The sequence below is a fragment of the Eptatretus burgeri genome, chromosome 2 (genome assembly GCF_056783735.1).
Source record: "Eptatretus burgeri isolate ZD-2024b chromosome 2, Ebu_testis_v1, whole genome shotgun sequence".
NCBI lineage: Eukaryota > Metazoa > Chordata > Myxini > Myxiniformes > Myxinidae > Eptatretus > Eptatretus burgeri.
Genome location: NC_140962.1, coordinates 84007788 through 84034860, shown reverse-complemented (window position 1 = coordinate 84034860; position 27073 = coordinate 84007788). Strand labels below are relative to the sequence as shown.

Below are 27073 nucleotides of genomic sequence, written 5' to 3'. Positions count from 1 at the left end.
CTCATCTGATTGAACACAAATTCCTTTTATGATTCACCTTTTTGACCTACAGTATTTAATAGAAATATCCAACATGTTGTATGCCTCAAGCAAATTCATCACGAGCATATGATTTCTGAATATTTCTTGACATCTCGCATACTTACCGAAAACCTACATTTTTCTCACTCTATAAGCCAACTTCCAGCGCAATCGGCAGTTTTCACAACAATTTCTGGCACATTCACCAGTTCATTTTCACTTTGCTAACAAAGTCGAGATGAATCAAGTAAATCAATTAACAACGTGACTTCCCTACACAGGCATTATTGAGATGATGGTATCTCATCATTGCCACTTGTTGAATTCATCGTTGTTTGATAATTTTGCATAATTTGTCGTAATAAATTTGATTTACAAAATATGCCCAAATATTGTGATCGATATTTATGCTGAAACAGCTACTTAGAAATGGGAACTGCATATGTGTAAATGTATCGTATGGGTGCAGTTTGGATGTGAAAAATTAATGAATTTCACAATGCCAACAACAACCTCCTGAGCTATGATGTAATCGAGAAGATGGTGTCGTCACTGCTGTGATCTTGATTTGTGGCCTCTTGCATTCTCTCCATTCCTCAATAATCTGCTCCATAGTATGAGAGATAACTCATAGGGCCTTATATACTCTTATCATTGCCATTGAATAGTGTTGACTGCCTGAAGGACTCATTTGGGAGATTAATTACATTTATGAAAACCATTGAAAATCATTAATCACGGTATAATTTGAAGGGAAAACTTTTTAAAGTTTTTTGCCAATCCCAAAGTGTCAAAAAAACAGCCATAGAGTGCCAATTTTCGATTTTGACAGTGACGTCACATTATGAACTCGCTTTGCTCCAAATGGCAGTTTACATAGAGAAACAGTGAATTTTGAGCACGATTGCAACATCATCAGCAACTCTAAAGGTTCTCAATATGTTGAAACTGATCAGTGGGATTTTGAAGAAACTTATGGAGATAAAATTAGTGATGGAAACGTTTTCAGAGGGATTATGGAGCCATATCATTTCAAGCCTTGTGCGAGTGATTCTGTGGAAGATGGCGGAAGTGTTATTGAAGATGAAAACGCTGGTCGCATCTTCACTGAAGATTGGTAGGTTTTGTTTTTCCGTTCTATTGATGGTTTATAAGGGAGGGATTTTGTATTAATTGATAAATCAGTTACACTACTCGAGCAGAAATACCCTTCATCACCTGACAGCACAGACACCACCCAGGCACACTCGGACTCTGCAAACAAAATGGGTAATAAATGCTATATCCCACCGTCGCAAGCTGACCAGGTGTCTTGTATATTACAGGATCGTTCCATTTAATACTTTCCTCGGATGCTGTTTCATGTCCATGTCCGTGCCATGTCCCACTGTCGTGTCCGTGAGGTGTTGATGTTCCGGTCCAGTGAAGGGGGGGAGTTGCGCTATGGAGGGGTGTGTGTAATGGTGGTGGATATTGTGGGGGTGATGGTCGATGTGGGATTGCGGGGGATGGTGGAGGGGGAGAGGGATGTGGGATGGTGGTGGGTATTGTGGGGGTGATGGTTGATGGGGGATTGTGGTGGGGGGGTGGGGGAGGAGTGGTGCTGGTGGTTTGGGTAAGAGGGGGTTTTAGTTTTTGCTTCCTAGGTTTTAGTTTTACCCTGAAAGTTTTAGCTTTTTCAGTCAAATCCTCTCAGAGCTGTAGATGATACATCCATACTGTTGCAGTTTTGAGAAACCGCCATTGTAAATGTGCACTCACGACATGTAGGTCCTTCAGCGTAGTTATTTCCATAATAAATGTTTCGAATAGTCCCTTACCTTTAGATGGGTCAGTGTGATCCAAACTGTGTTGGAACGGGTAGATTAGGATTCACCCCGTTTGTATTTTGCACATGGAAGGTTATCGGCAAAGCGTTGGCAGCCATTTGATGCGGGTATGTGCTGATCCCTTCTTTATAGTCCCTTTATCGTTAATTTCCCTCTCTCTTCTGTATCGTTAATTTCCTTTCTCTTTTATCACACCACCCATAAGTGCACACACTTTCATTTTATACAGACTGTAGTTTGACACGATCTCTTCCTAGACGCACACAAGGCAATCAAGAAATGAAGTCCAGATACATAACTTCAAACTCCCCCACTCTAAAGGAGATCCCTCATCCCACAACCCTCAACCCCATTGTAAGCCTTCGTGATGGCTCTCACGTGTTCGGGTTATGTTTGGTCAGCATTGACCTGAGAGGCATCAACTGTTTCCCCATAATCATTATTGCGCACATTTGGCGCTGCGCGCCAGGAACCAGCCGAATGCTCGCTCGCCTGAAGCGATGGCAAGAGAGGTCCAACTCTTATGACAGCCAGAAGCCTTGAATGAGAGGACTCGCTGCAGAAACTCGAATGGGCGGGGCTAGGGAGGAAGAACACCAATCTGCGTGCAGGACACACCCAATGACATACACATTCTCAAAGCTTCCAGGTCAGCCTTATGAAAGAGTGTACTCCAGAGCGTTTACCTCTCCCTCTTTCAACGGTCGTTTTGCGCTCACTCTTTTCAACTAATGCTAGACTGTTCCCTGAGGCACAACGTAAATGGGCACCACTTTGTTCCCGAGGTCACGCTGCTGGTTCTTGGCACTTTTGCCACTTTGGTTTTTACCTCACAAACTGTCATCACGAGTGAGGAGCCAAGGCTGCGAGGGGCGGACGGAGCCAAGCTGATTAATAGGACCGAAACCAAGTTATATTAGACACATCTGGTAGGATCTCACACTTTGGCTATCCCCTCACACATCTTTTTTGCTGCACCTTTCTCAGTTTCCCTTTTCAAACACACTCGCAGCACGCGCACGCATACGTCACACTTCTCCACGCACCCTAAACACCTCACAGTATTTCTTCCCACTTCTCTCCCTCAGCGTTGAATAGCAGTTGTGAATGCTCGACACATGTACTGACTTTGTGGTAGGTAAGGTGCTTGTTAAATTTGCTCTGTCTCTCTTTTCTCTTTCTCTGGTGTCATTGCTGTACAAATTGCTTAACCCTCATTTCTCCCCGTGCCATTAAAATCCTTACGTTCCCCCACCCTCCCCACATTTTTTCCTGCTCCCCACTTGTGTAAATAAACTTGTTGAATCTATTTGCGATCTGTCCGTGTCCGTCTTTTCCAACATTGGTCTAGTACTGTCCGCATGTAGATAGCTTGGGAGGTTGAGATTCCCGACGGTTCGGTTTGCAAGGTCCAACATCTGCTAGTGGAACAGCTCGGCCACATTCAAGATCACAAGATAAGGTAAGTAGCACATTTGCTGAGGGTGTGTTCCCTGGACAGGGGGCCACGGATCTCCAGTTAAACGGTTGTTAGACGGATGGACACTGGGACTCATAGTCACTCGATTGGCATTCATAGTTGTGTCGTAGGTGTTGTAGTTGCATCACAACCCACCGTGGGGTGAAATTATTCACTCCTGGTGGCCTTACGTCCGGGTGAGTTCGAGAGAAACCGGGAATTTCCCCCTCGTAGTAGGCTTGAGCCCCGAGACTGCAACAATCCCTTCTCCCCATCATAGATGGTAGGTGGTGGCAAATACATGCAAAAAATATCTCTGTACAATGTTCAAACCACAAAAGAGAACATTTTGTTGGCTTGATCCACACTCGGGTATTTCGGACAAAGCTCGTCCAATTTCTACCAAACTTAGGGTCTTTCAGCCATTAGTGTATCTCGGTTTGTATTACTACAAGCCAGTAGGGGTCAAAGCAGCTAAGTGTGAGCCAAATTGTTTCAGAAGTCGTGAAATTTTTTTTTCATGTACAGTGAAGTTGTTGCAGCATAAAAAAATCCAAGATTCACTGAACATTTTGCAAAAAATAGTTTATAAAAAAGGATTGGTCATCACAAAATGTCATCATTTTCAAAATAGGGTAGGATTTTTTGATTTGGTCAGGCTGACATGCAAGTTTTCAGCTCAAACAACAGCAAAGTCAGCTCTAATGATTGGTCCAGGACAAAAACATTGTAGTTTTGGGGTTTTATAGCTTGTACCATTGTTTCATAATGCTATGTGAACCATTGTTTAAAATATGCAAGTTTTTTTGTTTTTTTTGCAGTTTCGAGATGAATATTTTTTTGCAGTTTCGAGATGAATATAAAGGGCTTCGGATCAATCAACATGAATTAAAAAGCGTTTAATTGGAGCAATATATAATTTCATTCATGTTCAGACGCTATACGAACTTCGAATATCATTAGATACAAAACAAAACAAACTGATAATCATGGCAAAATATACACATGCATGGAAGCTAAGATTCTCTAGATGCCGTTCATGAAAACGTGACGTACTGGAAAATAATCTCATTTTGTCATTTCTGGACTAACTATATCAACTGGATCACCTAAATTGACTATCATCCTATTTTAATGCCATTGCAGCTCCACCGATGTTTCATACAGCGTTCTAATTTGACTTTCACTATTAGAATTCATTTTCATTTTCACTTTCGTTTCGCAAAAAACAGTCATCTATAGGTACTCTGATGGAATGTTACAAATTGATAGTGAAAGTGATAATGAAAGTGATGAGATGACAATGAATGATCTATTGTAGTGGAAAGCTGATATTAACATTGACAGTTTCACAGGTCATGGAGACTCGAGTTCAGGAAGGCTAAAATATCTTCATGGTCCTGCAGGGATATTTTCCGTGTTAGTCTATCTTTACCACATATCTTTCGGACTCCGGTAGACTGGAGGTCGCCCAACACAATCGGTAAGAAGGCATCTACTATACACCGTGGCGGTTCTGGAATCATCCACGTAGTAGGTGTCTGAGGACCTAGGAATGAGCTCGAGGTAGTGGCCTGATGCCACACTCAAACCCTCAGAGAACGAATTCCCATAACTATCCTTTATTGGCATCTCGGTATCATGAGGGGGTTCCACTATCTCCATAAGATAGTATGGGCTGAGTTCTTCTGCGGCTCTGATCACCGCTATGGTACCTGGAAGGAATAGTTCCGTAAACTCGGTTGGCATTGCTGGCAACTCATCGATGACTGTCATTCAAAGGGTCAAAAACGCAAAATTGTCCAGAAATGATAACCTGAATAAAATACTGCATCAATGCTATCAGTAAGCTTAGTAATATAATCAAAAGCATTTATTATGGAAAATAACATGAATTACACAGAAAAATCACCATTCTGAAAATGTGACGGACCGGTAGAGAAATTTTCATCGGATGATATTTTCACTAATAGGGGGAATAAGGGAATGATACTTGGTCAGATTAATCACTCCCATTGTATTTGAGTATATAACCAACAACAATTTCATTGCCATGTTATTAGTCGAAACTATTGACTGAAATGCAAAATGTGACGGACCGGTGGAGATTTTCACTGGCCAAACCCAATTTGCTAGCCAAGTCATATCAGTTCCCTAATCCTGATGGTACCTAGCATGAAAGTTTACTATTACCCGAAGAAACTTTCAAGCAATATCATAAGAAAAAATATTTATTTTCTATCGGATTGGACTCAAGGGAATTTATAAGCACCAATAAGAGCCTTCTAGTGTGAAAATGGTCAATTTCGACGTTTTCCGTAAGTTCACATGGATAGACCCTTTTCGAGCTGATCCAATTCTATTTTCAAATAATATTGGGGCTATTTGTCATACTGGGAACCAAGACTAGCATAAAAATTGAAATAATTATGTCAGCCCTACAAGAAATATCATTAATTTACAAATGTGAAAATAAAAAAAATTACCCCCATGTGGGGGTGACGGTCATCTCTATAATACCACAAGTTCTCAATGTTCAGTTCAGGTAACCGCGAAACAGTCCAAACTAACCGTTTAGATTGAAATAGTTCACAGAGATACACTAGGATAATACTACTAATGACATAATTAATAAATATGTATTGTTCATTTAGTACCCGGATTAACACATCAGAATCACCAGTAAGTGCAATACGTGGTTTTCCGGTCCATCCACTCTCTAGGGACATTTCACTTCCGGTTGTAGAAAAATAACGAAAAAAATAGGCTTAGCTCTCGGAGATTATGATAACCCTGTAGATTATTCTTCACTGATTATAATGCAACTTTCAGAATGAAAATTGGTCAAGTATTTATAGAGATATTGAGGTTTGAAAAATCGTTAGAGCTAGCAAATTCATTAATTATTAATTCCACAGAAGTTTCGTGACACTGCACAAAGTAACATGTCAGGTATGAAAAAACATTTTGTATGCCAGATTCATTAATTATTAATTCATTAATTATGGAATGTACTCATTGATATATTAATCAGAAAGCCCGAAGCATGTAGCATAATTTATCACTTATCCCCTCATCCGGGATCCGTGGCCTCGCGCCACAGCCTGCAGCCCTATGTCCGCTGGTGATTATGTTAGATATCGGAACGATCGAGAGGAGCCTGCAAATCATCCCTGCTGATGCACTGAATTGATGCAATCGTTCGGCCAGAATATTCGTTGTCAAGATGTTGCGTGATGAAATCACCAATACAGTCACTCAAATTTATACTGCCGACATACTTCTTAACAATCACCTTCGCCCCAGAAACCACAGTCAATCTGAACCACGCTGGCCACTGCTCAGACGCCATGACCGAACTACTTTTTTTTTTTGGCATTTTTTTTTTTTTTTTTGGCAGTTCTACTACGCAGTTTGGTTAAAGATGACTCGGCATTTTGGCGCGCGCGCACGAAATTATATTTTGAAAATAAATGCCGACGTTTACATTTCGGGTTTTGAAACTTTTGCACCTTCGGCGGAAAATGTATAAATAGGCTAAAAATGTGTTTTATATTTATATTTCATTTCTCCTTCCTTCCTTCTTTGCGAATCGCATCGGCGTTTTTGGCCATCTTCCAGATCACGTGACGATCAAACGGGAAGGAAATTCAAAAATCTGTCCGGTTAGATACAAGATAATATTTTTCACTATCATAATCAATAAACAGTTGCTGAATACCTTGCAGAATGGCAGACTAGATAGGTTTTGAAAATGGCGATTTTTATAACTTACGTGACCTCGTCCCTGACCTTGAACCCGGACAAAAGTTATATCGTTGTGCAACACTCATCGACCTCTACCCACCTACTAAGTTTCATCAAGATCGGAAAGAAAAATTGACGGACGTACGGACGGACGGACATTTGGTCTGGCTTTAATTTGTCATCTCGGTAGAGATGACCTAAAAAACAGGCCCGACTTCATTGACAACTTCATTACAAATTCCCCAGAGAGCACATGAAGGACTCAATATACACCAGGAAGACCAAACATTTTTTTAATAGATTTTCAAACGCTTGTTTAGAATATCTCCTCCAAAATTTTGTTTTGTAAACTATTTAGGCACACTGATCACTTTCTACAATGAGGGTTCCCTGAAACACCGTGGCTCACACCTCCCTGCGTTGGGCCATAGGCGACATGGGTGGCCGCTATATAATTGCATACGAGTCATAGTTTTTGATGGATCGGGCTGAAAATGTTTGACAAATAGGTTCATTATAGTGCGCATAAAAGCGCGGAAGCCGATTTTTGATTTTCGAAAAGAAAATATTTTTTCGGATTTTTTTAAACATTCCAAAGTTCCATTGCTAGGCAACGGTGGCGTCCATGGCAACGGTGGCATCCATAGCAACGGTGCTCAAAAGCATACAACTAGATCCTGGTATGAACCTACCAGTCAAGTTTCATCAAAATCAGTTGACTCCTCAGGCCTCCAGAGCTGTCCATTACATACAGATGGAAAACCTGAGACTAAGGGTAATCTAGTGACCACCCAACAACCACCAAGCCTGGTGTTGGCTTAAGATCTTAGGTTCCTGAGTTTGAGCCTCTGTCATCCATTGAATGAACACCAGGTGGGTTGACTCAGCCTGTCATCCTTTTTAGGTCGGCAAAATGAGTACGAGTGAACTGGTAATAGAGGGCACTGCATCAGCTGCACCCCCAGAAAATGAGGACACCAGCAGCCACAGGCTACAGACGATAGCTACTACAACCACCAAGGATGCATCAACTTGGCATATTTGTCAAAACTCGAAAATTAATCACTGTTTAAGTTAAATCATACCGCAATGTAACCCGGAGACTATACCAATCTGGCAGTCGATTTCCTGGTGTGACGTCATGGCTAATCATGAAGACGAAGAAGATATCGACGTTTAATTGAAAAATTACACACTTTATAAATCGAAAAAAAGACATCATATCTATTTTGGAGGGTATCAAAGGATAGATTAGCATTGAGGTGGTTTTAGCATTCACATATCTATACTAGTGTGTGTGAGTGTGTGTATGTGTATGTGTATGCGTATGTGTATGTGTGTGTGTGTGTGTCCATCATAAGTCCAAAACCATGAAACCGAGCTGCCCCAAAGTTGCATGCATGCTAAGGGACCTCTAAGGGAGTGCATGAATGAAAATTGGGTGTTTGTGTTAATTAAAACACCCCTTTTGAAGATAATTAACGACATTATTTAATTATATCCTTTATCAGGTGAATCCTTGGCCACCTTGCTCTGTGGGGTCTCAAGGCATATCCTGGGTTACCTCACTGGGGTCTAAAGCGGCCATGTTTTTGACCTGGAACAGGTCGCAACCATACCTTGACTTGGAACAGGCCGCAACGACTTCTTATTGATAAAGTTTTTTAAAAAAAATTCACTTTCCTCACTCATATTATCGAAGGTCTGTTCATCACAGCTACGAATCGCTGGATACATTGTAATGTTTATAAACACGAGCGTTCGGGCCTTTATTTAATTACTGCACGTGCGATAACCTCAAGAATCTCTTAAACTAAGTGAAATTACAAAATTTAAGCTCCAGAATTGAACCTAGCAGCAGTTCCGACTGCTAAAAATGTATTAATTTGTCTAATACGGACATCGTTTTGACATTCCAACACAGCTATCACTTGTCAAGCCAGCCTTCCTGATTAACCAACTTAATTGGAGTGCTTGCATGAGTGCTTAAGCCACTTGCCAAGCACCCTACAGTTGACAGCGGTACAGTTCATGTCCTGATTGGGATGCACAGTCAGCAGTTGCTACAAGGTAGAGATACATATATGGGTTTTCCTTAAACATTCCTTAAACATATTTGGAGCTGTAATTTAGGGACTCTACACTGGTGTATGTGTACACCTACATGATTGGTTACGGTCACCGTGGTGCCAAAGCTTCATTCCGTATCTTGGATGTTTTAATTTTTAATCTCAGCAGCGTACGAGCGATCACATTTTCCTTTATCCTTGTGACTGTTGCTCAGGCAATTGGTTATTTTATATGACTTGGTGTGCTTTACAAAAGTTATATGGCTTCCGTTTGTGAGTTTCAAAGCAAAATACATTTCATAACACCCAATTTCCAAGCTGTTCACCATATTAACGTCTATTCTCAATTACAGAGCCAAATTTTTCCCAACTGTCACACAACGATTGTGTGTGCGTTTCATAAAGCATAACATATTCTCTAACTCCCCTACCCCCACTGCCCACACCCCTCTCTCTGTTTGTCCCACCCACACTCCACCACCTAATGCAATATCCTTCTATCTCTATCTATATCACACACACACATACACACACACACACACACACACACACACACACACACACACACACACACACACACACACACACACACACACACACACACACACACACACACACACACATACACCTGGAACCTGGATGGTGGTTATCTCCGCACGTGGCCTGACGGTTGTCATCTCTGCACATATCTGGAGGGTGGTTATCTTCACAAGTGTCTGGACAGTGGTTATCTCCGGACGTGTCCAGATGGCGATTATGTTTGGATGGACCCTCCCCTTACACTGCCTTCCCTTGCTCTCCCCTCCCACTGCCTTCCCTTGCCCTCCACTCATGCTACATTCCCTTGCCCTCCCCTCACATTTCTTTACCCTCCCTTCCCCCACCCCTCCTCATTCCCTCACCGCTTCTCACTCCCCCCTGCTTCCTCGCCCCCCCACCTCTCCTCGGTCTCCCATTCTCCTCACTCCTCCAACCCTCTCTCTCACCTCCCCTCCCTTAGTATACCCATCTCGTCTGGATGGTGGCTATCTCCGGACGTGTCTGGACTGTGGTTATGTCCGGATGGACCCTCCCATCGCACTGCCTCACAGTGACGAGCAATGGTGTTGGACTGTATCCAATGGGGATTGGCGGAGTGCTCATCACACTCCACATGTTTCGATTTTCCCGCCAATCACATCACGTGCCTTCTGGTTGAATGGCTTGTATTAGCAGGATCAATTGTCTGGGTGGCAGACAGATGGTTGTTCTGTGTGGATTATGCAGTATTATGGTGTGAGATATAATCCATGGTGATGCTCATCATAACAGGCAGGGGGTGTGTTTGATGTATAAATGATGATTGTAGATAATCTACCATGTTGCTTGCTTGTCTGTGCACGCATCACATGGTACATTGGTCCTTGCAAACATTGCAACTTCATTTAAAAAAACATTCGTTTCTCACCTGATTTGCTTTGTTTCCTTGAAGAGCACCTCGCAAAATCTCTGAAAATATAGACAGATTTGGCAGACGCTATAGATAAGCAGTCCCTCTGGGGGACAGGGCATGAGGCCAAGCAGTGAATGCATTAAATCATATAGCTCAATGAAGCTGGTTAATTTTGGCACATTCCTAAATCATTTGTTCACTCAATATATTTCTCCAAACAGTATCAAAAGATAAATTTAATGCTTTGGAAATTTCACATTTTCTTCTGTATATATGGTGGAGGGAACATAGCCTTACTTGCTTAAAATAAATAGGTATATAGGCATATTTATAAGCTCATTATTTCTTGAAATTATCAGGTTTCACTCCTAATGTCGACACTTATTTAGTCCAGACGATATCTCATCCTCAAAGCTGAAACAATATTTCGATGATGTACTTAAATTAGTCCGTGAGAGTCGATCGTGGAAAATTGCATCATATAATGCATGAAATCGATCCAAGCTCCTAATATTAAAACGATAGCACTTACAAAAGTGATGTATGCAGCTATTCATAGCAATGATGAACAGGAATTCGATAACATGAGTAAGGAAAGTGAACAAAAAAAAACTTTATCGTTGAGAAATCGTTCTGGCCTGTTCCAAGTCAAGGCATGGTTGAGGAGGCCAAAAAACATGGCGGCTTCAGACTCCAGTGAAGTTACCTCAGATACGCCTTAAGACCCCAAATAGTGTGAGAGCCCAGTGACGTTTAATTAGAGTATTGAGCACGAAAGGTTTCAAGGTGTCATTTGATGGCCCATAGCATGAAAAACTAAATAAACCATTTCTTGAGTTCGGCCACCATGGCCTTCAAAGGTTTTCGGTCCCTGAAAAAGGCCCCTTTTGTACTTTAATCAAACTACCGAGCACGAGAAAAGCTAAAATTGAAATCATCGATTTATTGAACTGAAATCATGAAATGACAACTCAAGAATGAAAATACGCAGGCTTGGCTGAACAAGAAGGCCCCAAGAAGGGCCCCCAGTTTGTTTTAATAAAACTTTTAAGCACGAACTCCAAAGTGGTCTTAGAATACTCCTATAATGTCCAAATCATCAAAAACACTGCTCAAAAAAAATTACCTTGGCCCGTCGAGACAAGAAGGGCCCAAATTAGAGGAGGTGCTGAAAAAGGGCCCAAATCGGACACTTGAAAAGAACGCACACGGGCTCAATGACTGAATCGGGTAGATACTGCAATCTTAAAATGACAACTCAAATAAAACACAGAGGCTTGGTTCAACAAGAAGGGCCCAAAAAGGGCACCCAATTGGAAAAAAGAAAACGAAACTCACCTAAACGTTTTCAGAACAGCAGTTTGGTATTTTTTGTGGTATTTCCAAAGTTCTCATTCCTGAGAGTAGACTTAGTTTCTCTTTTAGCTCCAACTGTGCATCACAGCACTGAGAATATATTCGTAGTGCTGTGTAGCGCTGTGCAAGTCTCGTGAAGGGGAGGAATCGGATTCGATTTTCATACTAGTAGTGCTGTGTTTGGACACTCGAACATAGGTTCAGAACAACAAATGGATCCCAGTTACTTGGAGTTCAATAATGATGACCACAATGATCAGCCAGAATCTTCATCACAGAGTGATGACAGGAATGCACAACATCTTCCAGACAGTGACCTGCCGTTCACAGACCCGGTGCCAGAAATGAGCTCAGTGGAAACAGAAGGGGAAAAGACAACAAAGGATCCATTGTAGTTTCTCCACAATCAGGTAAGCCGGTATACCACACCATTCCAAAGAACAGATAAATTTAATTCCAGTCCGATTGTTTTGTTTTTAAGTTCATGTTCATATTTCAGACAAGCCCAATGGATATGTACCTTTGTAGCGATCGTTTCACAACTTCCTGCCCTAGGATTTACAGTGTCCCACATATGTCTTCCAGGAGGAGCATCTGAGGTAACCCCGCCGACATGCTGCATTATTCCTGTGTGTCCTGCAGGATCCTGCGGTAATATCCTAGAATTGACGCCCGACAAATTGAAGGTGATACGAAATTCAGCCAATTCCAGAAGCTTGCTGAAAAACTTCAGTTTATTCAAATATCGTAGCGTGGTCGAACGTTTACCAGAATTCCCGTTAGATACCGACGGGTATCACAGCAAGTGTTACAAAAACTTCACCGCTGTATCATCAAAATTGCCAGTAACCATTACCAACTAAAATGTCAGTGACGAACGCAACATACTGTTACGTCGCGTCACTTCTCCAACATCATTAACGTCCACTGCTGGTATTTTTGGTGACGAATGTCTGTTTTGTAATAAGAACATCAAATGCCGACCAAATGGTAGTAAAGAGAAACCGGGTAGGATTGAGACAAAATAGGCTGAGAAGAAGATACGAGATATATCAACAATTCTCAAGCTGCAAAATGTCTTGGTGAAGATATCAGGGGTGGATCTGATTGCGAAAGAAGCCGAAGTACATCATTCATGCCGATCCGAGAAAATTAAAGCCGCTGACAAAGTGAGTGCAATGAAGGAGGATATACCTACTGAAAAGCAAGTCTCGAAGGATGTCTTGGAATTAATATATGCATATGTCGAAGAACACGTAATCGAAAGGAAACGACCGGAACATCTGAAATCAATTTTCGATCGATATCTGGATCTGTGTGAAGAATTTGAGTTGCAAAATCACATCACCGTGAATCAGTGCTTTGGCGAAGTACTGAAGAAGAGATTTGCAGGCCAACTGATAATGAATTCATCAGCCAGCAAAAGATATGGTGTGATAGTCCATAGCACGGCCATTGATTATTCGTTAGTGGAAACAGTTTACGATTTCAAGTCATCACCCGAAGGGCAGGTAACGAAAGTCGCTTTAGTGATGCGGGAGGCGCTAAAGTCAGTGAAGAAAGAGCCTCTCACCAATCCGCTCACAATTGACTCACTGAAAAAGGGTGAAGGTAATCCACCTGAATTGGTCGAGACATTTTACAGGGTCCTATTTAGTGGTCCCAATGTCAAAAAGCATTCAAAAAGCTGTTAAACGCCGAGCTAATGCCGCCAGTCAAGATGCGCTCTTCATTGTATCAGGGGCCACCATGAAACCTGTCAAGCATATTCTGATCACCATGGCGCTGAAGTCACGCACCGGAAGTCGCCGTGTATTGACCATCTTGAATTGGCTCGGATACTGTATCAACTACACGGCAACCGAGGAGCTGGAAACCAAATTAGCGTATTCCATTCTCGACAGGAAGCTCAATTGCCCGGATAGAGCTGAAGTGGATGAACTGGCGGTTCTGGCGTTTGACAATTACGACGAGGTCGTACATACCCTTTCTGGAGTAAACACATAGCACGATACCATGGGTATCTTTTATCAAACCATTCCCGCCTGGATAAGAGTACCCCTTGAAGAAGTGTTTCCGGAGGAGTCGAGGCCCACTGTGTCATCCCACAAACGGCGGCCAAGACGAAAAGTAAATGTCCAAAGTGCGGCACTGGAGCCATACCGGAAGAAAACCCCACATGGACCGCTTCACGTACGAAAACATGGGTGTATTTTGTCGAGCTGATAAGTCTTAAAACGCTAGAAAGTTGGACTTTATCTGGATGGCTGCACATGCTCTCGAGATGGAAAAATATTCCAATGTGGGCCGGCTTCATGGGTCGTTTCCATGTTGACCACCTCCCTAAACAACGTGTCCTCTACATGAAAAACATTCTGTAGCCGCCGACGAGCAAAGATGTCGTTGTCCAGACCCTCAAAGTGACACAGGCATGCGTTGCCGAGCTCGGGCAGAGGTACGGAGTCCTGACTTACGACTTAGATGTGGAAAAGAATGCTTTGAAAATCCTATTCACTGAAAGTCCAACATTTGATGATGTATTCATCCTGTTCGGTGTTTTCCATATCTCAATATGTCTATTCAGAGCAATAGGAAAGCTAATCAATGAATCCGGAGTACCACAGCTCCTGGTTGATGCAGACGTCCTTGCATCTGGCTCAGTACGTGGCTTCATCGAATGCACCAACTACAACCGCTGCAAACGTCTGCACCCAATGTTTGCCTTAGCCTTGCGCGTTCTTCACTTCAGAGAATTTCTGACCACATACGAGAACTTCGATGAATTGGTTACTCTGATTCATTCCGTGGATATGACCAACGCTCAGTCAAGGGACACCATGGCTGAATCTCGGGTCATTAATGCAGTACTAGATGAGTACGGGAAGTTGGTGCAGAGCACACTAGATGGCGAGTTGGGCAAAACCACGCAGTTTTGGTTGCAGTACGTTGGCGACGTGGGTTTGTTTCTAATCATGGACAGTTTCTAACCGCACGAATGACGTTGACCTGTTCATCTGGGTGATTACACAGGTGACTGATGTCTTCTTTGCCACAAACCGCCACTATTACTCAAGATGGACAACGAAATATCAGCTTGATTTACTGAATATCGAGTTTACACACCCTGGACTGATGGAGATGCTACGGCAAGGGCTGTTTCTGTGTCGCAGAACAGAGAACCAGTTCAGCCGACTGCCCATAGACCTGACCCTCGAGCAGACGGTCAATTGTGATGCTTCTTCAAGGCAGACGAGATTTACGGCATCAACCAACAGTTACAGTGGGCGCCTCCAGTGGAGCGTCATGAAAGGGACTCGAGCCGCGCTCATTGGCGTTTTGTTCGATATGGTCGGGATGCTACGAACAAACGATGCAAAAGCAGAACTGTCTGCAAGCCGCATACCGCAAGATATACCGATCTACAGAAACTGATGAAGAGTATCCAGACATCGGCATACCCATTCAAACTCGATACTCTTGATCTGATCAACATCAGTACGGGAAAAAGCACGACCTCTGAAATCACCGAGTCACTTCTAAATATCGCTAATGAAGGTCGCAAGCAACACATTTCATTCATCCAAGAATGCGCTGAAGACGCTGACAGATTTGAGAAGCCAATCAAGAGAAACCAACTCAAGACATTTTCAAATCAGGGAGCGAAGAACCCAAGAGCGCAAAATCCCATCGTCAGAGAGCTTCGGTAGCGAAGAACCCAAGAGCGCAAAATCCCATCGTCAGAGAGCTTCGGTGTACCAGACATGTTCGGCAGAATAGCCATTGTCGCGTCACAAAAGAAAGTCGATGATCTAGACTCTAGAGTACCTGCTTTCTCACCCTCTGACATCAATACCTCTCACAATGTGCAAAACGGACGGAACAATAATGCACACAGAAAAGAGCGCCCTTTTCTCTGAACTTGAACAAAAAGTATCACAGCATGGAAGTTTACCAGCTCTTGATGTGCATGTTATTGACGGTAACTACCAGCTCCGACTCCTCCCGTCGCTCCCACCAACTTATGGAGGGTTATTGCAATCAATTCTTCACACTGTTGGTGCGTACCCATCCACGAGGGTTGATATCGTCTTCGACACCTATGAACAGCCTTGGATTAGAGACTGTGAACGGAAAAGACGCGGCGCTGAAGGTGTACGCTACACGATCACTGGCCCAGATCAAATCCGCCCTAAGGATTTGAATAAGGCTCTGAAATCTACGTCATTCAAAAGACAGCTACCGCAGTTCCTTCTGAAAGATTGGGGAGACCAACGGCATGCCCATGCGCTCCGTGTACAAGGAAGTTTATATTGGAGTTGACTATGTCTGCGCACGCTTCGCTGTGGAGGGCGTACAAATCCATAAGTCTATAGTTGGAGAACTATGCAGCAATCATCCTGAAGGAGACACAAGAATCTGCCAGCACCTTATGCACATCAACGAGTCGCGACTGTCTGATAACGATAACGTGGTGATCAGGGCATCGGACACTGATATCCTCATCATACTCCTCCATCACGTAAGTCGTTCACGAAACGACCGTCAGTGTATGGATGGAAGATGGCACGTCAGGTCGAGGTGATGAAAGATATGTGAACGTATCCTGGATCGCAGAGGCATGTGGACCCTTGTTATGCGCCGTGCTCCCTGCGTTTCATTCATTCATGGGGTGCGATTACACTCCAGCCTTCTCACGAAAGGGGAAAAAGCGCCCGCTCGCTATTCTGGAGAAAGATCAACGGTACCAGAAAGTCTTCGCAGAACTAGGTGGAGAAGCGCCCAATGAGACGTGGTGCAAGCCATTGAAGACTTCACGTGTCTGTTGTACGGTGCCAAAAAGCCCTTGGCGCTGAACAAATACAGACACCGTGTATTTGAAATAGCGTACACTCCCAAGGACTCTGCCAACCCATTCGCAAAAATGAAAGGTGTTGACGCGAGTAGCTTACCACCTTGCGCGGCAGAGGTGAGACAGCAAATTGAAAGAACTGCGTTCGTGGCGAAATACTGGCATGATGCTCACCTCAACAGTGTGACCAAAATACCGAGTAAGGGTTGGGAGTTGATTGACGGCACTTATCGTTTTGTGTGGTTTGAAGGCGACAAAACTTCTAGGCGATGTTATTCCTGAAAAGCAGAAGGAAGACGATGAAAATAGTGATGGTGATGATGAAAACGAACAGATAGATGAAAGTGCTTTGTTAGAAGATGAGGACGACTTGGATGAGATTGATGATAGTGATGACACTGCTTAATGACAGCATGCGCTTGTTCTTTTCAAGTATCCAATTTGGGCCCTTTTTCAGCACCTCCTCTAATTTGGGCCCTCCTTGTCTCGATGGGCCAAGGTAATTTTTTTCTTGAGCAGTGTTTTTGATGATTTGGACATTATAGGTGTATTCTAAGACCACTTTAGAGTTCGTGCTTAAAAGTTTTATTAACCCTCTAGAGCCCCAGGGGTGTTTTTTTTGTTCACCCAGAACATTTCGTGGGCTCTAGAGGGTTAAAACAAACTGGGGGCCCTTTTTGCGGCCTTCTTGTTCAGCCAAGCCTGCGTATTTTCATTCTTGAGTTGTCATTTCATGATTTCAGTTCAATAAATCGACGATTTCAATTTTCGTTTTTCTCGTGCTCGGTAGTTTGATTAAAAGTACAAAAGGGGCCTTTTTCAGGGACCTAAAACCTTTGAAGGCCATGGTGGCCGAACTCAAGAAACGGTTTATTTAGTTTTTCATGCCATGGGCCATCAATCGACACCTTGAAACCTTTCGTGCTCAATACTTTAATTAAACGTCACTGGGCTCTCTAACTAAAAGGGAGCGGTGATCGAGGATGGCAGCTGATAAAGGATATAATTAAATAAGGCCGTTAATTATCTCCAAAAGGGGTGTTGTCATTAACCCAAACACTCAATTTTCCATCACTCACTTCCATGGAGTTTTCTTCGCACGCATGCAAAGTTTCAGGCTGCTTGGTTTCATGGTTTATGAGTTATGGAGGCGACACACACACCAACCTGTCGCTTCGTTGATTGAAGTCTTTAGGGGAAGGGGAGAGTGAGGGGGAAGGGAGGGAGAGAGACGAAGAGAGGAGAGAGAGGATGGAGGGAGGGAAGGGAAACTAGGAAGGGGGGAAGAGCAAGGAAAGGTGGGGGTGGGGGAAAGAGAGACCTCACCAAACGTTGCTACATGGGAGGGAGAGAGTTTGGGAGAGTGGTACGAGGAGGGTGTGTGTGTGTGTGTGTGTGTGTGTGTGTGTGTGTGTGTGTGTGTGTGTGTGTGTGTGTGTGTGTGTGTGTGTGTGTGTGTGTGTGTGTGTGTGTGTGTGTGTGTGAGTGAGTGAGTGAGTGAGTGAGTGAGTGAGTGAGTGAGTGAGTGAGTGAGTGAGTGAGTGAGAGAGAGAGAGAGAGAGAGAGAGAGAGAGAGAGAGTAAGGGGAAGAAAAAAAAAAGGATAGAAAAGTGATGGGTGGAGGTGGGGTTACCAAAGACAATGAGATGTTATGCTTAATGACCAAACACAAAACAAAAAAAACAACTCATGTCAGAACGGCTGCACACACGACGACACAACAGAGTTTGTAATGTTAACCACTGGCACATCTGCAAAAACCTTTACATACCAGTTCCAGAAAATTTGTGGGAAATGAACCAAAAGCAATCACTGAAAACATGGAAGTCCCGCTCACGTATAACTTAATGATCCTATCGAGTGTGAACATCAAAAACAAAGCATTGCGATGACATATCATACTTCGGTACAAAAAAAGAGGAGGTATTGCTAATTGAGGTGCTAATACCAGTGATTTTGTTCCAACGATGCAGAAATCAAGAAAATGACCATATACCAAGACCTCAAAAATGAAGTGAAAAAATTTTGGAAGCTGAAGAATGCCAAAGTTGGACCAGTGATTGTTGGAGCTACGGGAATGAAGACGAAGAACCTCACAGAGATATTAAAAACCATCCCTGGGAATATTACTCAAAACAAACTACTAGTATATGCTGTTGTGTAATATCGTGAAAATTTTGGGTTAATTTTTGCCAACCTAATTTTTAGTGACTATGGACCATACATTTATCAAAAATTCTGGTTGGCATTATTTGGCCGCCATCTTGGATTATTGGTGGCCATCTTGAAATTTGCTTGGGTAAAAACACATTTCCGACAATATTGTTACGTTTGAGGGGGGGGTATGCATTCAAAGGGTAATTAGGATGTTTAATTAGGTATGCCATGCTGTTCGAGTTTACCAGGATCTCGATGTAATAAGTAGCAATTCAGTGGTGATAAGTTGTCTAGTAAATGTTCATTTCTTCAAGGGGGGAAATGATAATTGTCACGTAATTAGATAGGGACACGGGATAGGGTAAGTGTGTCTGCGTAAACCCCTTTTGGTATTCTCTGGAGACTGGCCGTGACGTCACAGGACAGTGCAGCGGATGGCTCCGCCCCGTGATCACGATTGGCAGAAGGCGACGGCGGTGGGCCAATAAACGGCTCGATTGGAAGAGACGAGGACAGGAGGATAAAAAGGTTCTGTTCGGGGTCGAAAAGGAAGAGGAAGAAGATCGGGACAAAAAGATCGTGTTTTTTTTGGTGTGGAGGCTGTTGCGCGGAGAGCGTCCTTGTTGTTGTGCTGATTCGATCGTGTTCTTCATCGTGTCTTGGAGCCTTGCTGAGCCTCGTGCCTCACCTTGGTTGGCTCTGGGGTTCTGCTGACTCGGAGTACGGGGTCGAATGGCGGGCGGACCTGCCTCCCTCTCCTGCTCGCAACTTGGCGCCAGAACTGGTTCCCTGGCGGCTGTGAGCGGACTTGGGCCAAGACCAGGAGGTCGACAGCACCACGGTTTCTCCTGCCCCCCTGACGAGAGCAAGGCCAGCTCGTCCGACGCCGATCCAGGGACAGTTGCGTCCACACCACGGTCCAGCCTGACCACCAGAAATAGCTACGTTGTGTGTGTGTGCGTGTGTGCGTGTGTGTGTGTGTCTGTGTGTCTGTGTGTCTGTGTGTGTGTGTGTGTGTGTGTGTGTGTGTGTGTGTGTGTGTGTGTGTGTGTGTGTGTGTGCTTGGCGCCTTAGAGGGTTTGAGATCTGTATATTCATTGGAATTGTCTGTGTTTTCCCCACGCCCGATCCCACACCATCCCGTCGAATCGCCCCGGATCCCTTTTCTTGCCAGTCTTGTTATTTCTGGTTAATAGTAAAAACAAATAAACATCATCAACTCAGTGAAAAGTGACTCGTGCCACCTTCCTCGTCCCGTTTGCGGTAGAGCGATTAGAACCGCCATGTTTGGGTTATAAATAAATAAACCGCCTCCATCGTTTCGGCTCATTCTACGTTGGCGGGACTGTTCAAGTCCCGTGGACGTCACAATATGTTTACCTCTGATAGAGGTATTTACATGATATTAGTGTCTAAATGTATGTTTTAGAGGGCTAGCAATCATTTGTTTGTGATACTTTATAAAGGTCTAAATATAAAACTTGACAAGGAAATTGTCAATAATGCCATTTTTTAGCTTATAGCGGCAGCCAAAATAATGAAATTTTTATTATGTTCTTTTTTGATATTCCATAGCTGTTATCATGACCTAATTTGACTATTTTCCCATAAATACCTATTATCACATGTTTAATATTTATTAATTATTTGTTTCTGCTTTTTTCAGAATATAGCTACAACAGCCTGAAGAAAGATGGGAGAGCCACCTACAAAAAGACCACGCACCAATACAAACTATAAACTGTGTATTAAATGTCAAAAACATAGCAGTGATTTGTTGAGACAACACCCAAAATATTCATCACATGAAAAATTTCTGCATTCTGTCCGTCGTAGGGCTGATTTAGGTGAACTGGAATTCCTTGGAATTCATAACCATCTGGGTGATATAACTGCAGAACAGCTAAAGGACCAACATGCGAAGTGGCATGCTCCATGCTATGCAGAAACTACGAACGTCACAGACATTGGAAGATCTAGCAGGCGGTAGGAAACAGCCCTCGCTACACAGGACTCTACCCAGCTAAAGCGAAAGAGAGGTCGCCCTAGATCTTGTAGCTCTACACAATCTTCCTCTGCACCAGTACGATGCACACGTTCCCAAATAAGGAAGTTCAATAAAGCTGAGTGCTTCTTTTGTCAGGGTAAAAATACAGATATTCTTCACAGATGTAAAAGTCAAAATGTTGGTGAAAAAATGGCAGTGATTGTGCAAAAATGCAACAATGATGAGTGGAAGGTGAACTACAGTGAACTGATAAATTCAAAGGACCCACTTTCTAGAGATTTGATGTTTCATAATACCTGTCTGGCAAATCAGTGGAAAAAATACAACCCGGTCAAGCAACCAGTTGCAGAAAAAGACCAAAAGGATTCAGATGATTCTGTAAATCTCTTGGCTGCAGAAATTGAGTTTTACAGTTGCCTTGCAGATAAACTCAGCTCTGGTGAATATATAGGCATTGATAAAGTACAACAAGATTATGACAATATGATGATGATGTATGGTTTACACAGAACTACCACTCGTGCTGCACAGAAGGAAATTATTGAAAAGAATATGAATGATGTGGAATTCACACGCCCATGTGACCACACTAAACCATCACTAATTCACTCAAGCAAGGCCCGTGAGGCTGCTGTAGATAATGCTGCAAACAAAACTGATAGACAAGATGTACAAGCAATGTTTACCACTGCAAAAATCATACGGAGAACAATAGAACAGAATAATAGCTTGAAATTTAAAGGTTCCTTGGTTGGTGAAACTATTGTTCCTGAAGAGTTAAGTATATTGTTGAGTTGGATAATTCAAGGACAGAGCACGGCCCAGTCAAATGTACGGTCTGAAAGTATCAGACATTCATGAAGTAACATATCACAGCAGATGATGCAAGCTTACAGATCAAGCAGACAGGTTACATACAAACCCAAATCAGATTCCTCTGTGTTTCGCAGTGGCACTGAAACTCCTCTGACATTGGGCATGTCCCTGTATTGCTATCATGCCATGTGGAATAAGAAGATTATTGATGCTGTATCCCATGCTGGAGCAGGAGTGTCATACCAGCACACACTTCAGCATGTTTCACAGATAGCTTGCGGTGAAGAATAACATGGAAGAACATGGTGGAACACATTCGCCGAGCTCATCTACAGTGCCATGTGTGGCAGGAAGTACTTGTTCCAAAGCCCTGTCGTCTTGACCCAACAACGCTTGGATGGTCTCGAGAATCTACCAGTGAACTGAAACCAATTCTGTCCAAAATGCCTCCAGCCCTTGAATCAGTTACAGAATTGGTGAGGTGTGGTTGCAGCAAAAGTTTGTGTCATGCTCGTTGTTCTTGCAAGCAAAACAATTTAGAGTGCACAGAATTGTGCAAGTGTGAAGCCAATACAGAGAGCTGTATGAATACCCAACAGGACTGCATGTCAGATCAAGAAACTGATTTAGATGAATAACTGTTTTCGCACTTTAAATTTCTTCATATAAGGGAAAATTGCGAATTCAACCATTACAACAGACTAAAAGTGATATAATTTTTTAATTGGTGACTCAACATCATGGTTAAGGTAATGTAGTTGTAGTTCAATGTGGCCAGTGTGTAATTATACATATTTAGAAATCAACATCATCAAAATCCAACTATTATTGGTCGAGATATGGGCAATAATGCGTTTTTATATAGCAAATTTCAAGATGGCGGCCAGTAATCCAAGATGGCGGCCAAAAAAAATGCCAACCTGAATTTTTGATAAATTTATGGTCCATAGTCACTAAAAAATTAGGTTGGCAAAAATTAACCCAAAATTTTGACGATTCCCCAAATGACAACACATCAGCATATACTATACAGTTGGAAGCTGTCCAGGGCTCAGTAATGATCCTGAAGAGAGCCCTCAGAAAAAAAAAAAAATTTGAGAACAGAAAATATCACAGCTTGGTCCATGAATTGTGACCCCTTACCAAAATGAAGGTGGATGCTGTGAGCCCAACTTTGGAGGACTCCATTCCACATTCTGAAACCCACATATACAGATACCAATCAACGACATGCACGCACGCACACACACTTAAAAGCTATGCTATTATCCTGGCAAAGGTCTGCCTGCAAGCATTTATGCTCGAGCATGCAGCGACCTTTGCAACCCACCGGTCGACTCACTCCGAATCTGATTCATTCATGCTAGTCCCCTCAACAGAGTGGGAAGGATGGGGGAGCAAGGGGAGGGAGAGATTGAAGGGAGAGAGAGAGAGAGAGAGAGAGAGAGAGAGAGAGACAGAGAGAGAGAGAGAGAGAGAGAGAGAGAGAGAGAGAGAGAGAGAGAGAGAGAGAGAGAGAGAGAGAGAGAGAGAGAGAGAGAGAGAGAGAGAGAGAGAGAGAGAGAGAGAGAGAGAGAGAGAGAGAGAGAGAGAGAGAGAGAGAGAGAGAGAGAGAGAGAGAGAGAGAGAGAGAGAGAGAGAGAGAGAGAGAGAGAGAGAGAGAGAGAGAGAGAGAGAGAGAGACAGGGTCAGAAAGAAGGAGAGAGGGGGTAAGTTTGGGAGGGAGAGAGAGGGGTGGGATACGGGGGAAGGAGGGAGAGGGGTGAGGAAGGGACAGGAGTGAGAGATTCCGGCAGATGTGATGCACAATTTAACGTCCATCCGAAAAACGGCACACACATCGATGAATCACACTGCCTCTGAAACACCGGGATGAGAGTTTATAGCTGGGTCGGGATTCAAATCCAGGCTACACAGAGTGAGTAAGCGTCCCTCTCGGCTTTCCCGCCATAATGTGGTGATTCCTTACTTCATAACTGAAAACATTTTTTACTCATTGTGATCAAATAATTTATTTTGCCTTCCTACCTCCAGTATACAACGGTGGTATCGCCGTTGAAACTTGAAGAATGAGCGCCAAGAAGCTTCACCAAGTAATCCACAAAACGGTTGAAGAAACTTTTGAAAGCGAAACGTTTAATTTTTATACGTATTTATTTATATTTATTTGCATTGATGTCGAAGTTACGGGTCGTATAATGGAAGAACAAAAATTACCCCCGGTTGGGGGTGACGGGCATCTCTGAAGCTCTGTAGATGTGGATCTCTGATCGGCTTAGAATGGCTTCGATGTCGTCTTGTCTTTTGGTTCAACGTACAGACGAAAGCCCGGGAGTAAAATGGATAGAAAACCTCAGAAATCAAACTACATTTCTGAGTTATCCCGAGATAGATTTTGAAAATGGTTGATTTGGAACATTTATAATCAATGTGTCTTCAAAAGGATAGAAACCGGACCTCAGAAATCAAACCGCATTTCTGAGTCATAAATGGCGGATGACCTTTGATATTTTGACAATGGATGATTTCACAAGTTTACAGAATCGGTGACCTTGACCTTCAATCGTGTCAAAAGTCAAACCGTCGTGCATCACTCACTGACCCCAACCTACATACCAAGTTTCAAGATCGAGCAAATTTTTTTTTGACCATATCACATCGACGATTTTTCCAACTTTGAAGACACGTGACTCGATAACGAGGACGAATTTCAAAAAACCGGCCTGACCAAATTTCGATATTGTTCCATATTATCAGAATCCGAAGGAATTTCGAAGATCGGATCATAAATGGCGGAGGAGATAGATTTTGAAAATGGACGATTTTGCAACTTTGGAGTGACCTTGACTTTGACCTTCAATCGGGTCAAAGGTCATACCGTCGTGCATCCCTCGACATCTACCCACATACCAAATATCAAGAAAATTGGAAGAAAAAAATGGGGACGTCCGTCCATACATACGGACATCGAGACTGGTTTTATTAGGTCATCTCGTTTGAGATTACCTAAAAAGGGAATCATCGTGGAAAATAAAATTTCACATTTTCAGCGAGCCAGCCACCGCCTGTTGCACCGCAGAACAACACATGGCTAACAACGCATGCGAGTCACCCCTAAACTTTGCTCAAGTGGATCGACATACAGTATCTAATGACAGTGTGAATATTGTAGAGCACTCACCAAATGGCTTAAGCACTCCAACGAAACTGTTGAGAAGAAACCGCTCACTTGGCACACGATGAAGTGGAAAGTGGAAAGAGAAATCAAATCTGAGTTAAGTGAGGCCATAAGGCTGCTTAGAACATCTAATTGAGGCCTCAAAATCTCTATACGACCTACATTCATCAAATTTCAATGGACTTTCACGGAAAATTGTTTTTGTCGAGTCTGAACCTGCATTGGCAAATTGTCAAAAGTGAAAACAGAAATCGAATAAAACTTAAGATGGTAGTGGTGATCGTATGGCAGCTTAGGCTTAGCTGCCGGGGTAGCTATCATTTCTTGAAGCACGACTGTGTCGCTGATGCAGTGCCCCTCTACCAGTACACACACTGGAACTGGTACTCATTTCGCTGACCTCGGAAAGATGACAGGCTGAGTCAACCCCCTGGTGTATTAATTCAGTGGCCGACAGGGCTTGAACTCAGGACCCTGGGATCCCAAGCCACCACCCGAACCACTGAGCCAACACCAGGCTTAAACCTCAGATAAAGTCATGAGGAAGTTTGGAAGCCGATGGAAATATTTGGGGAAGCTCCTCACCTTGCGTGTATAAATGCACAACATGAGGTAAAAACGCCAAACATTGCTGCAACCGAGTGTTAAACTACCTTAGCAACTGTAAAAAGTGAACACAGAAATTGAATTAAGGTTCAACTAAACTTGAGGCCATTTGAAGCTAAAACCTCCAATTTTAAGAGAAATCCTTTCCCATGTTGTAAACCACGATGTTCAAAGCATCCATGTACAATGTTCATATAATCTAACCGCTTACAACATCAGGCATGTGATGAAATACATAACTTGTGTGAAAAAAAAATCATATCGGCACATTTATTATCCAAAAACCAGCGCGGCCTAGTATCTCACCGAGGCCTCACTCACGACGCTGTCAGCTAGGCCCGATCTTAATACGACTCGATAATTATAAATGATAAAAACACACAGCTTACCTTCTTCTTTACAGGACAACCTTGTCTCTGCAAACATACACTCGTAACAACTACATGGGCCCTTGGCAGTTGTCTCACGACGGTCTAAACCCAGCTCATGTTCCCTGTTCGTGGATGAACGACCCAACACTTGATGAATTCTGCTTCAAAATGGCGAATTAAGACCCCCCCCCCCCTCTGAGGTAGTGCAGGGTGTCCAAGGGTGCATTAAGGTGTCCCAGGATGTGCCCGATAAAGGATATAATTAAATAAGGCCATTAATTATTTTCAAAATGGCGAATTAAGACCCCCCTCTGAGTGAACGCAGGGTGTCCAAGGGTGCATTAAGGTGTCCCAGGATGTGCCCGATAAAGAATATAATTAAATAAGGCCATTAATTATTTTCAAAAGGGGTGTTCGTGTTCTAATTAACCCAAACACCCAATTTTCACTCATGCACTCCCTTGGAGTTCCCCTTAGTATTTAGTATGCATGCAAAGTTTCAGGCTGATAGGTTTCATGGTTTTGGAGTTATGGAGGAGACACACACTGAGTGACTTCTTCTTCTACTTCTTCTTCTTCTTCTTCTTCTTCACGAAAGCTTGGCTGCCAGGAAACTATCATTTTGTTGGGGCACAATGATGCCGCTGATGCTGTGCCCCGATATCAGTACACTGGTACTCATTTTGCTGACCTCAGAAGGATGACAGACTGAGTCAACCCCATCTGGTGTTAATTCAGTGGCCAACAGGGCTCGAACTCATTACCCGAACATTCCCAAGTCAGCTCCACAAACCAATGAGCCCACACCAGGCTTACTGACTGACTGACGCACACTGACATTTCTTAATAAAGAAGACACACCAGCAAATACAACCTGTTGCTCCACTGATGGCATTATTAAGGGAGGAGAGGGAGAAATAGGAGGGAGAAGAGGGAGAGAAGGGAGTCATGGGAGGGAGGGAGTGGAAGGGGGGAAGCAAGGAAGGGGAGAATTGCAAGGAAGTGTGGGGGGGGGGGGTAAAGCATGAGGGGAGGTCATTTTGGACTTACGTTTGTAGGGGGACTTGAGGGGTAAAAGTGGGAGGAGTTGTCGACGTGAGTTTGGTCGTGGTACTTCTGGAGAAGGGGGGTAGTACAGGATGGAACAAAATGGAGTAGGTTAAAACAGCATGTTT

The 27073-nt window shown here is 43.2% G+C and overlaps 1 long non-coding RNA gene across 1 annotated transcript; it reads right to left on the bottom strand.

The window, feature by feature from the left end:
* Window positions 1–3908: 3908 nt before the first annotated feature.
* LOC147032461 (uncharacterized) lies at window positions 3909–26122 on the bottom strand. Its single transcript, XR_015055178.1, has 3 exons — window positions 25917–26122; window positions 10573–10613; window positions 3909–5024 (listed from the first exon to the last, which is right to left on the bottom strand). It is a non-coding gene; the product is annotated as an uncharacterized LOC147032461 (long non-coding RNA).
* Window positions 26123–27073: the final 951 nt, after the last annotated feature.